At 36.7% G+C, this 13,642-nt stretch overlaps 1 pseudogene; it reads left to right on the top strand.

Annotated features, from left to right (window-relative positions):
* The first annotated feature begins 430 nt into the window (after window positions 1-430).
* Window positions 431-13,118, top strand: LOC103933894 (annotated as a pseudogene).
* The last annotated feature ends 524 nt before the right edge of the window (window positions 13,119-13,642 follow it).

Below are 13,642 nucleotides of genomic sequence, written 5' to 3'. Positions count from 1 at the left end.
GCAATTAATATGGAATGGGTTTTCAGTTATAATGATTTTTCAATTTAATAATACATTATCATGTGGCTAAAAACTTACAAATGACAATGCATTAGTGAACCAGGAGGTCAACGCCTACATCCCAAGTTCAAAACTCATCATCCCTTAAATTAATGTAACAGTTTTGAATCCTCCTCCTCCCCCACCGCTTAATAAAATAAATCAAAAAATAAAAAAAGAAAAACCGGAAGGTTACGTAGCGATGAACCACGCAAGTCCTCCTAGGTGTCCAGAAGCACTTAATTGCATGCATATTGTAAACTTGTCATGACCACCACAATTTCTACCAAAAGATAGCATGCATCGGACAACTGTACAAAGAAAGATGCTTTGTTTGTTTGTTTGTTTTGCAATAAGAGGACCTAGTGAGAGAAAAAAAAACGTAGCAAAAATGGAAGCCTTCCCTCTTTGCATGATCATTGCTTTGTTATCAGTTGCTGAATATTTTTTCATCACTCGTCTCGTCCACCGCGGCAAATATGAGAATTGGAAAAACTCCCCGCCAGGACCTGTTGGATGGCCGATACTCGGCAACCTTCTTCAACTCAACAGCAGCGAAATACATGAACACTTGTTTAAGCTATCCAAAATTCATGGCCCGCTCTTTAGCCTGAAATTGGGTCCAAAGCCGGTCATTGTGGCAGCTTCGCCAGAAATGGCACGCCTTATCCTCAAGGAACAGGAGGCTGCTTTCTCCAGTCATATCGCCAACAAGATCGCCCAAGTCGTGTCATATGATGACACCTCTCTTGTATATTCTCCCATGGGTACACGATGGAGAGTGTTCAGAAGAATATTTAATAAAAATATCTGTTAATTTGATAAGAGGTACATACATGCCAGACTGGTTTTTTTTTTTTTTCGATTCTATTTCAAATGATTGGGGCTGTTGACAAGTGATTTTGAAATGACTAAGAGCTCATTTGAAAGTGCTTTTAAAATGACTAAAAGTGCTTTTGTTGAAATTAATTTTAGGGTCATTTTAGTTTCAGCCCTAAGACTAAAACCTTATTTGTTATATTTTGATTAAGGTCCTTAGCCTCATTTAAGAAATTTAACTCATGCATTTAATGTCCCACAAATTATGAAATTCAGACAAATTCAAATAATACTTTTTAAATATAAATAAATACTTAAAAATCAATTTTGGCATAATATTGTTCTTCACAAAAATTATAGCAAAACAATAATGTACCCACATAAATATTAACATATTTAATGTGTGTGTGTATATATATATATATAATTAGCATGGGTACATTTTGCAAAATATGGATACAAATACAAATAAAGTTTAAAAATATAGGCACAGAAAAGAATTAATAAAGGGGTTGCAAATTTAAAAAAAGGGTTGCAAATTAAAAATGAGTACAAAGTAAAAATAAAAATATATGATAAAAATATTTAGCCATAAATATAAATATACCAAATATAACGTTTTGAACACTAAATGAATTATTTAGAAATAAAAAATATTTTATTATTGAAATAATTAATGACATTTATTAAAATCTAAGGACTTTGATCAAAAATTGAAAAGCAATAAGGAAATCAAGAGAAAGAAAAATAGGGATGGGACCCTAACTTTTCCTTAATTTTAGGTTCCAAAAGCACTTTTAAGTGCTTTTTGGAAGAAGCACTTTAGTGCTTTTCTAGGATCCCCTTGAATTTTTACGAAGAATTGGTTTAAAAAACATTTTCATTAAAAGCGTTTTTAGTTATTTTAAAAGCACTTTTGAATGAGCCCTAAGAACACTTCCAGAAGACCAAATGCACTTTGACTATATTTAGCAGAAAAAGTTAAAATACTTCAAAAAATGGCAAGCATTTAAATTTTTATGTGCTTCCGGTAAAAACACTTACAAAAAGAATTCTTCTTTAAGAAACCATTGAACGCTTTTGGCACGAAATTTTTTATTTGGGCAATTTCATTGTTGCGTTTTGATACTAATCTACGTGCTATAATTAATAATAGTGAAATATATGACTATATTAGTGACACCGCTTAACTAGATTGTGAGTTTAGTTCATTCTTATAATAAAATCCTCTCCTATACATTGAGGATATGCTTAAGTATTTGGGAAAATTGTCAAACTTAATACACACATGAAATATCGGAGAATTTTTTTTTTTCAGATATTGAAAAAGAAATTTTCATTTTTATATTGATATTGATACTCGCAGAAAATTAGAAATCTGAATATGGTTTATTCTTTCAATTGTTTATAGGTCCATGGATTACTGAAGCAGCTCTATTCAGCTTCTTCGGCAAAGAATCCGAGGGTTTTCATCACCATAGCCAACATTACAAGTAACCTTGCATGCAGTAAGAGCCTTTTTGAATACACAACAAAGGAAGGGAGAGAAATGAAACAATCATTAAGAGAATTAGTAAAAGCTCTCGGCTTGGGCAATGTTGCTGATTTCTTCTCATTATTCAAGCCTTTTGATCCTCAAGGGCTCAAGAGGAGAACATTGGCGATCTTTCGGAAACTTTTCATTCACAACTAGAGGTGTTGCAACAGGCTTGCAACCAACCATTTTGAATTTTTCTAGAAGTGTTTTTGCATATTTCTTTTGAGTAATAAAGATACCGTCATTTGATTGAATGATACTAATTTCCAAAAAATAATGCAACATGCCTAGATCACTCATCTCATTTTTCCTCATCATGTCATTCTTGAAATTCAAGATCATTTTATCACTACTTCCAGTATAAACCAAATCATCAACATATAAGGAAACAATAAGGATATCTTAAATACCTTCAGTTTTGACATAGATGGCATGTTCATTCTCACTTCTTTGAAATCCCCTTTCATTGAAATATGAGTTGATCTCTCCATACCATGCTCTCAGAGCTTGTTTCAGGCCATAAAGTGTCTTATTAAGCTTGTACACCTTGTGCTCTTGTCCATTAAGAACAAATCCTTGAGGTTGATCAACGAATGCCTCTTCTTTTAGGACCCCATTTAGGAAAGCAGACTTGACGTCAAGTTGGTGTAGAAACCACCCCTTATGAGCAGCTTCAGAAATAAGGCCTCTAATTGTTTCATGCCTAGCTACCGATGCAAAGGTTTCTTGGAAGTCAATCCCAAGTTTTTGAGAATAACCATTTGCTACCAATCTAGTTTTGTTCCTTTGAATGGAACCATCTTGATCAAGCTTAGTCTTATAAATCCATTTCACTCCAATGACGGAGTTGTCACAAGGTTTGTCCACTAGTTCCCATGTCTTGTTTTTCACAATGACATTAATCTCCTCTTGCATTGCAGCCTTCCATGTATCTTTTTTCACTATATCATCAAAGTTTTTCGGTTCTACAACACAGAAATTGCACCTTTCATAGACTTCATTTAAGCTCCTTAACTGAACCAGTGTTGAACTTGGACTCGAAGGTGTGGGAGAGTGAACTTGAGGATTGTTTTCAGGTGACAATTTTGGAATTTCCGGCTCAATTTCCTCTTCATTTGGCTAATTTTCTTCTTCAATTTTGATTAGTGCAAATTCCTCTCGGATGGCTGCTTGATTCCAATCCCACGAAGATTTCTCACTAAAGGGAACATCTTTACAAACCACAACTTTCTTCTTTTTTAAGTTATAGAGTCTATACCCTTTTGTGCGTGAAGATAGCCTATGAAAATGCATCTTTCACTTGACTCATCAAGTTTTTGTCTTAGTTCTTTCGGAACATAAGCAAAGCAGATTGACCCAAACATTCTCAAGTGATTCACGGAAGGTTTTGTTCCACTACATGCCTTAAATGGTGTCTTGCCTTCAACCGCCACTATCGAATGCCTATTCATCAAGTAGACCACTGTATTAACTGCCTCACCCCACAAATATTGAGGCATTCCCTTGTCATGCAACATTGCCTTAGCCATTTTGACTATGGTTCTGTTTTTTCACTTAGCTACTCCATTTTGTTATGGAGTGTAGCTGATAGTAAGCTGCCTTTCCAAGTCAATATCTTGACAAAATTTATCAAATTCCGTGCATGTGTACTCTGACACTTCGAATAGCTTTGATTAGATAACCAGATTGTCACTTAACCATAGCTTGAAACTTCTTGAAGATTGAGAATACTTCTAATTTATGTCTTAGAAAGTATACCCAAGTCATTCTGGAATAATCATCCATGAAGATTAGGAAATACTTGCTTCCCACTTGAGTAGAGGTCTTCATGGGTCTACAAACATCTGTATGAATCAATTCCAATAGAGTTTTTGCTCTCCTAGATTTACCATGTGGAAATGAATCTCTATAATGCTTCCCAAGTGCACAACCTTCATAGATTTCTTCATTTTCTTGGATACTCGGCAACCCATGCACCATTTCTTTTTCTTGTAGCTTCTTGAGACTTTGAAAATTCAAGTGGCCAAGCCTTTTATGCCATAGCTTTGAATCTTCTTGCACTTCCATCTTGAGTATAGATTGAGTTGCATACTCAATTGTAAGAGAAAAGCTTCTACTCTTCCTCATCTCAATCTTAGCCAAGAGTTGTTCACGATTCCTCCCATCATATATCTTGCAAGTATTGTCTCCAAAATACAAGTAGTAGCCATGCTCAATGAGTTGTCCAAGACTTAGCAAATTTTGCTTCAAATCAGGTACTAACATGACATCCTTGATGAACATCTTTCCATTCTTCGTATGCACGAAAATAGTACCTCTTCCCAATGTATCAAATAGCTGCCCATTTCCCATCTTCACTCGGGTTGGGTTTGTAGTGTCAATATTATGGAGAATGTTCTTGTTCACCGTCATTTGATTGCTATAGCTGCCGTCCACAAACCAAACTTTAGCTTTTCCTTGGACAATTGTATCATGACCAACATAAAACATATTGGTATCTTCACCTTCTGCTTTGGTGTAGTGAGCTAGCTGATTATCTTTGTAGGTACAATCCTTTGGCATATGCCGGAATCTACTACACTTGTGGCATTTCACTTTTCCCTTGAACTAACATTCACCAGAATGAGCTTTGTCACAAATTTTGCATTTCAAAACATACAAACTCTTCTCAACCTTTTTCTTCTCTTCAAATTACCCTTTCCTTCCCACACTTTGTTTTTGCCTTTCCAATTCTTGTTGGACTTGGCTTTGCTTTAACTTGAACTAGCTTCAGTTTTTGGATTCACTGTAAGTGTTTGGAAAACATTTTCTACATCATTATTGTCATGCCTGGATAGTCTCTGAGCAAAACCCTTAAGTGCACCAATCAATTCTTCAACACTCAAAGTTGACAAATCCCTAGTCTCCTCTATGATTGAAACTATGTTGTCATACTTTCTTGGCAAGTTAATTAGATACTTCTGAACTATTCTCTCATCAGACAAGGTTTCACCATAACTTTTCATTTGATTAATAATCTTAGACAATCTACTCAGGTAATCATCTAACAATTCATCATCTTTCATTCTTTTGTACTCAAAATCTCTTCTCAAAGATTGGAGTTTGACTGCCCTTACCTTAGTAGAGCCTCTGTAAACTGTCTCCAACACATCCCAAGCTGATTTGGCATTTGTCTCGTTCAAAATTCTCGGAAATATTTCATCTGAGATAGCACTTTGGATGACCCCCAATTGTTTTTGCATCTCTCTTGATGTTTAAATTCAGTTTCCTTGTTTGAGAGTCTATCAAAACCACATTACTTAGAGTTACCACATAGCCATCTTCAATCAAGCTCTACAAATCATGAGATACAAAAATTGTTCTCAACTTTGTCCTCCAGAAGTCATAATTCTCTCCACTGAAGATAGGAGTTCGAATCACTCCACTGATACTTGAACCAACCATGAATTTGAAATTTTTTATTCTAGGGTTTCACTTAGAATTTTTCCCCTTTTGAGAATAAAAAAAGGCCCCACTTTTTTATCAGATTAGCTCTGATACCATGTTGATATTCAAACAATCTTTCATCTCAATAAACTAAACACAGGCTAGAAAGATGAAGCAACATATGACAAATACGAGCAGCAGCTTGTTGTGGGAAAACAGAGGGCAAAGAGCAAACGGGGAAACAGAGGGCAGAGAGCTTTTTTCACAAAGAGAGATTTTTTTGATATTCATTGAATGTCCTAGTACATTGGACAGCTAATAAGGCAAATGGTTAGCCTTTTTACAAAAGATCTATGCCATACATGTGGCAATAGATTAGAGATCCAAAACATTTCAAATTATAAATAAAAGGATTAACTTTAATACTTTCGGTAAGTCAATGTATAAAATTGATATATATTGTTGGCCCATTGTTTAAATTAGTTTTAGATTTTGAGTCCGGTAGCTGTTAGGCTTTTAGGACTAGTGATCGTTTAACAAATCAAACCTATTTGAAATCGATTCATTTTGAGAAATTAAGAATTGTCTTGATTTTGATTTTGCAGGACATGTTCATTGCAAGCACGAAGACAAGCACAAGCACTGTCGAGTGGGGAATGGCAGAGATCCTAAAAAACCCTGATGTACACAAGAAAATAATTATGGAATTGGATGAAGTTGTTGGAAAGGACAGGTTCATCGAAGAAAGCGACATTGCGAATTTGCCTTACCTTCAAGCAGCAGTGAAAGAAGTTTTCTGACTCCACCCATCAGTCCCACTCATTACTCTTTGCTCATATGAGGCTTGTGAGGTTTCAATTGAAAAGGCCAAGAGTGTCATTACCATCCCTAAACCTAGACTCTCAACTTCTGTTTACCTGTAATGTTCTGTGATACCTAGTGTTGGAAATAATAAGATCAATATAACAATTGTTATTCAACAGATATGCCTATTATCTAGTGCTAGAAGCTTCGCCAGAAGCAAGCAAGATTATAATACATGACTTATCTTAGTTCGATCTGATACCTCTCGATTCAGAGAAGATGGTCGTAGATCATTGCATTTTTTTAGTGAAAGGGGTTCCGGGGTGAAAGGTGAAAATGGGAGTAAGTATCCGTTCAAGCACAAAGCCTCGCTTTGCTGCTTCTTTATAGCATTTGTGTAGTGAATGCTACTATAATTTAGAGAATGGATGGTGTACGTTTTTATTTTATTTTATTTTTTTAAATCACGCGATCTTATCTACATGAAGGGTGGGGGAGTGGAATAAGCTCATAATCTAACCATAATAATTTGGTTCGAATTTGTCTTTGGTGAGAATGAATGTTATGGGTGGATCAATTACAACTAATATATATACTTTGGTCTCTTTTCTCAGGTCTGTGTGGTCCTCTCTAGAAAGGAACTCTTCCCATTGAGTGTTCTTTGATCAAATCTGTAACCAAGAGAGGAGAAGACAAGTATTAGCATGGCTTTAACGTCTTCTACACCTAGTGAGTATACTTAATTAACTATGGTAACCTTAAGCATGGATATTTACTGTAATAAATGCAGTATGTAATAGTTCATGCATTATTGTCTTTAACATCATTTAGGTTTCAGTTGTGTTCAATCTATAATATGGCCAACATGTGGTACGTATCAGAGCCACACCAATTAAACCTTATACATATGATAGTTGATTATAATGTTCCGCGGTGCGAAATGATGTTGAATTCCATTGGCTTTGTGATTTTTTGTTTGCACATTTATTCATACGATATTCTCAAATTTTGATAGCATAATTATTCTCTTTACATATCTTACGTATCTTGCTGTTCTTATAATTGCTGCCACTCAATATCAAGTTTTCTAGGCAATTATTTGAAATATATGATGCTATCATCATTATTTCTCTTATGCTATTTTACTGATGTCTAAATTTGCAAGGAGTACATTAATGGATTATGGAATAACTGTAATTGATCTAGCGCTTAAGGCAGACTAATGGATTATGGAATAACTTTAGTATAACACCAAAAGTGTAGGACTAAATGTAATCTTTCAGAACCCCATAATGATCATTTTGGTAGTGGTTTACAAATATTAACAAGTAATATACTTCCAAAGAAGTGACTATGTTGGGTTCATTTATGTGATCATTGTATTGAGAGTGATGGAACACAGGCTATATTTGTACTCCAACTTACCCAGAGGTAATGTTATATAAATGGTTTTAGTGTCCTATGACTTGGCTAGCAAAAATTTTGGAATACATTATTATGTATGGACAGTTTCTTGCCCAAATTATAGGTGTGACTGAAACCATAATTTAAGTATGACAAGAAGTTTAGTATTCATTCTTGGTCATGTATTTATGACATTTTCCAAATTCTTTTCAAATTATGGTAGGTTTCAATATGATGAGTTCGGTAAATGTGAGAAGTTGAAGCAACAACTTCAAAACATGGAAGCAACAAATCAAAATGAATCATGGAATGTTGGAGTTCAACATAACATTCAAGGCTCCTCAACCTTCTGCATTAACAGATGAAAGAACTGCACAAGAGAGGGAATATTTTGCAAAGTGGGATAGGGCAAACCAAATGTCCCTACTCATCATGCAAAATTCCATGGATTAACATATCAGAAGAAGGAATCCTAGCTGTGATTTGGCCAAGAGTTACATGGACAAGGTTGAAGAAAAGTTTAAAAGGTCAAACAAAGCTGAGACTACAGGGGTTTATTTGTCAGCATTAATAAACACTAAACATGATGGTTCTAGCAGTGTTCAAGAGCATTTGTTGAAATTGGTTATCATGGCCAACAAATTGAGTGCAATGGACATTGGAATCAATGATCATTTCCTTGTTCATATAGCTTTTTACTCTTTGTCCAATGAATATGAGCAACTTAAGGTGAGTTACAATACTCAGAATGAGGTCTGGAGTATCAATGAACAAATAGCTATTTGTTACCAAGAGGAACGAATGAAATACCCTAAGTGGGGTCCCATGCAAATTTCGTAAAAATCAACACAAGGAATATTCTAGGAATATTCCTAAGAATATAACGGAGTATTCCATCTGGATCCAGGTCAAGTCAGAACAAGGTTTTGGATTCGGTTCTAGGTTGCGGGTCGGGTTGACTTGGTTTCAGGCCATGGATTGGCCGATCTCCACAAAGAAGAAAGTTAGAGCTTGGAGAGCTCCGTTCATCCCCAAATCTCATCTAAAACTAGTAATTCAATATATCAAATTGAAGCCCAAGGAACAAGGAAGAATATTAAATATTATACCCATCACGTGGTCGGAGTTGGTCAAAAAATGGTCTGCAACCCGCGGCATTCCTCGCTGGAAAATGGGTTTGTTACCCTAAGTTGATTTCATGCTAATCCTTCACCAAAATGAGTATACAGACTTAGCAATCGCACCAAACATCAATTTGAGACAGAGAAAAGTGACTATGAGGCTCACCTAATCAGAGATGGTGGAACTCGCCGGCTTCCATGGTGCCTAGGTCTCAATTGGAGCCTAGCACTCTATTTAAGGATCTTAAACTCGAGAAGGAATGAAGAATGAGTGGTGATGGTGGTATGTGATTGAGACTCATCTGGGACGATGATGGTGGTGTATGTGATATCCTTTGCATTTGCAAAGTGAGACAGGGAGGAGATATGAGAGAGCTAAGGGAAGAGAGTTACGGGGAAGGGAAGCCAGGAACAAGGGAACATGTGGCCCTCTAGTGGTTCACAACATGAAATTACTAATTGCGAGAAATATCACTCAATCGTGATGCTAACTATTAAAGATGGAAAAATTTAGCAATGCACTATTCTTTAACATCGATCAGCTTGATGTTTTAGTGTTTTCAAATAGCAAGAGGCAACGTCAGAGAGCTCATGAGTGCAATGTCTATGCCTACACCCGTGCTTAATTATTCCTTCTCTCACTTCTAAGGTTTATTAATTATATCAATTTGTGTGGGCTTGAGATTCTATTTGAATTTGGGGTTGAGGTTAAGTGTATGTCGTCAAGATTATTCCTTTGATCCAGGATGTTGAGGCTGTATCTGGCCAGGTTCTTTTGTGAACAAAATTCACATATATCACTTCCTCTATCCCCTCTAACATGGAACGCATTCACCGTCATTATGACATTTCAATTTAATAATGCATTGTCCACGTGGCTAAAAACTTACAAATGACAATGCATTATTTAACCGGGAGGTCAACCCATACATCCCAAGTTTAAAACTCATCATCCCTTAATTAATGTAACAATTTCGAATTTTTCCACTTTCCCACCCCTTAATAATCTAAATAAAACTTGATCATAGCCAAAAGGCCGATAAATGTATAAAATAATCTAAACTACATAATAATAGAACTAACTTTGTCAACAAAAAAAAAAACTAATGAAATTATAATTATAACCTTTAATACATAAAAAATGGGAGAAAATAAACAAAAGAGGGGCATTAAAGTAATTTAAAGCAAACAACTTTTTTTTTCTTTCTAAACCTCACAATCATGTCACCGTATCATAACCCTCTAAACTCTCTCTCTCTCTTTCTCTTTCACTCTCCATAACTATCAACACCTTTTTTTGTCTATGCCTGTGACATCCCACATCGCCCAGGGGAGTGATCCTTAAATGTATATTTCCATCCTTACCTAGCACGAGGCCTTTTGGGAGCTCACTGGCTTCGGGTTCCGTAGGAACTCCGAAGTTAAGCGAGAAAGGGGCTAGAGCAATCCCATGATGGGTGACCCACTGTGAAGTTGCTCGTGAGTTCCCAAAAACAAAACCGTGAGGGAATGGTAAGCCCAAAGCGGACAATATCGTGCTACGGTGGTGAAGCGGGCCCGGGAAGTGATCCGCCCCGGGCCGGGATGTGACAATGCCTACATAACTCCTACCAAAAAAAAAATTAATAAAAATTAAAACAATATTTGAGAAAAATAAAAATAAAAGTAATATTTCTCACACATGAAGTGTGTGACCTTTGCTAATCTTTATTAATTAATGAAACCCTCTTTGTCAACGAGAGTGACAAATATAATTTCACAGGTCCAATAATGTAATTTCACATGTCCAAATTTTACTGTTTTTTTATTGAAACCTCACAGGTGATGTTAAAAATTAAAATATCTCTAATATTTAAAATTAAAAATTAAAAAATAAAAACCAAAAACAAAAACCTCCCCACTCCCCCAACGTTCTCTCTCTCTCTCCCTCTCTCCTTCTCATTTTCTAAAAAAATGTGTTCATACACATAAATGTGTAGGCAAATGCTAGTAATAAATTAAAAAAATCAGGAGGTCACGTGGAGGTGAACCATGTAAGTCCTCCTAGGTGTAGGCTTCTACACCCTATTTGCCTTGTTTATCCAAAATCACTTTATTGCGTGCATACTGTAAACTTGTCATCACCAGCACAATTTCTACCTGAAGGCGTTACACGCATCAGAGAAAGAGAGCATGCATCGAACAACTGCACAAAGAAAGATGCTTCGTTTGTTTGTTTTTGTTTTGTTTTCTTTCCTTTTTGGGAGTTGATTGCAATAAGAGGACCTAGAGAGAACGAAAAAAACGTATAGCAAAAATGGAACCCTTCCCTCTCTGCTTGATCATTGCTTTGTTATCAGTTGCTGCATATTTTTCATCACCCATCTCGTCCACGGCGGCAAATATGAGAATTGGAAAAACTCACCTCCAGGACCTGTTGGATGGCCGATACTCGGCAACCTTCTTCAATTGAGCAGCAGCAAAATACATGAACACTTGTTTAAGCCATCCAAAATTCATGGCCCGCTCTTTAGCCTGAAATTGGGTCCAAAATCGGTCATTGTGCCAACTTCGCCAGAAATGGCACGCCTTATCCTCAAGGAACGGGAGGCTATTTTCTCCAGTCATATCGCCAACAAGATCACCCAAGTCATGTCATATGATGACACCTCTCTTGTATATTCTCCCATGGGTACACGATGGAGAGTGTTCACAGACGGAGCTACAAAAGGCCCAGGGGAGGCATCCGCCCCCACTCAGTTTTTTGGGTGAATGGAAAAAAATGTAATATGACAATTAAAAGTTTGAGTTTGGTTCCAAACATTCCACGTTTCCTAACCTAAACCAAGCTCAATCGTTGGGGGCTGGGGTGGGGGTGGTACATTGGCGATCTTTCAGAAATATGATGCTTTGTATGAGAAACTTATCGACGAGAGGTTGCAAGAGAGGGAAATCGGAATCAACAATACTACTAAGAAGGAGAAAGGGGACATGTTAGATGCATTATTGAACTATAGAAGTGATAAAGATGATGATCTGAGAACCCTTTCTAGAAACATGATCAAAAGCTTGATTTCCGTAAGTCAATACATGAGCTTGATATACATTGCTGGTCCATTGTTTTTAACAGTTTTAGCTTTTGGGTCCGGTGGCTGTTAGGCTTTTGGAACTAGTGATTGTGTAACAAATCAAACCAATTTGAAATCGATTCATTTTAAGAAATTAAGAATTGGTCTTGATTTTGATTTTGCAGGACATGCATGTTCATTGCAAGCACGGATACAACTACAAGCATTGTCGAGTGGGGAATGGCAGAGATCCTCAGAAATCCTGGTGTACATAAGAAAATAGTTCTGGAGCTGGACCAAGTTGTTGGAAAGGACATGTTTGTTGAAGAAGGCGACATTGCGAATTTGCCTTACCTTCAAGAGCAGTGAAAGAAGTTTTCCGACTCCACCCAGCAGCCCCACTCATTGGTCGTCGCCCAAACGAGGCTTGTGAGGTTGCTGGGTATCGTATTCCTAAGGATTGGGTTGCAGTGGTGAACATTTGGGGGATTGGTAGAGATCCAAGCATTTAGGAAGAACCTTGCAAATTTAAACCCGAAAGGTTTATTGGTTCGAAGTTTGATGTGAAAGGCCAAGACTTCAATCTACTGCCATTTGGGTGTGGGAAAAGGATCTGTGTAGGATGGCCGCTTGCTCATCTCACGGTGCACTTTTACTTGGCAGCATTTCTCCATGCCTTTGAGTGGGAATGCCCTCCAAGAGTCGTGGACAATATGGAAGAATTTGTTGGGACTACAATTCAAAAAGCCAAGAGTATCATCGCCGTCCCCAAACCTAGACTCTCAACTTCTGTTTACCTGTAATGTTCTGTGATACCTAGTGTTGGAAATAAGATCAATGTAACAACTGTTAATCAACAGATGTTATAGCGATTTTGTAGTGAATGTTACTCTAATTTAGAGAATAGATGGCGTACTTTTTTTTTTTTTTTTTAAATCACATGATATTATCTACATGAAGGTGGGGAGTGGGCTGGCTAGGCTTCACAATTGGTTAGCTATAATAATTTGGTTCAGATTCATCTTTGGTTAGAATGGATGATGTATTTAGAATTAAAACCAAGCAGAGTTTGGTCATGGGAAGCACTAGTTTTTTTTTTTTTTTTCCTCTCCCTTCTGAGAGTTTGATTGCAATAAGAGAGGAGAAAATACCTAGAGAGAGAAAAAAAAAAGTAGCAAAAATGGAAGCCTTCCCTCTCTGCATGATCATTGCTTTGTTAATTACTAGTTGCTGCATATTTTTTCATCTCTCGTCTGGTCCGTGGTTGCAAAAATGAAAGTTAGAAAAAACTCCAGGGCCCGTTGGATGGCGGATACTCGGCAACCTTCCTCAACTCAGAAACAGCGGCATAAATGAATTGAATTCTTGTTTAAGCTATCCAAAATCCGTGGCCCACTCTTTAGCCTGAAAATCGTTTCAAAGCCAGTCATTATGGCAACTACGCC

Source organism: the organism of the source record quoted next, unplaced genomic scaffold (assembly GCF_019419815.1).
Source record: "Pyrus x bretschneideri cultivar Hongxiangsu unplaced genomic scaffold, Pyrus_bretschneideri_v1 Contig41, whole genome shotgun sequence".
Classification (NCBI taxonomy): domain Eukaryota; kingdom Viridiplantae; phylum Streptophyta; class Magnoliopsida; order Rosales; family Rosaceae; genus Pyrus; species Pyrus x bretschneideri.
The sequence above is the reverse complement of the archived record's forward strand: the minus strand, read 5'-3'. Positions and strand labels throughout refer to the sequence as shown.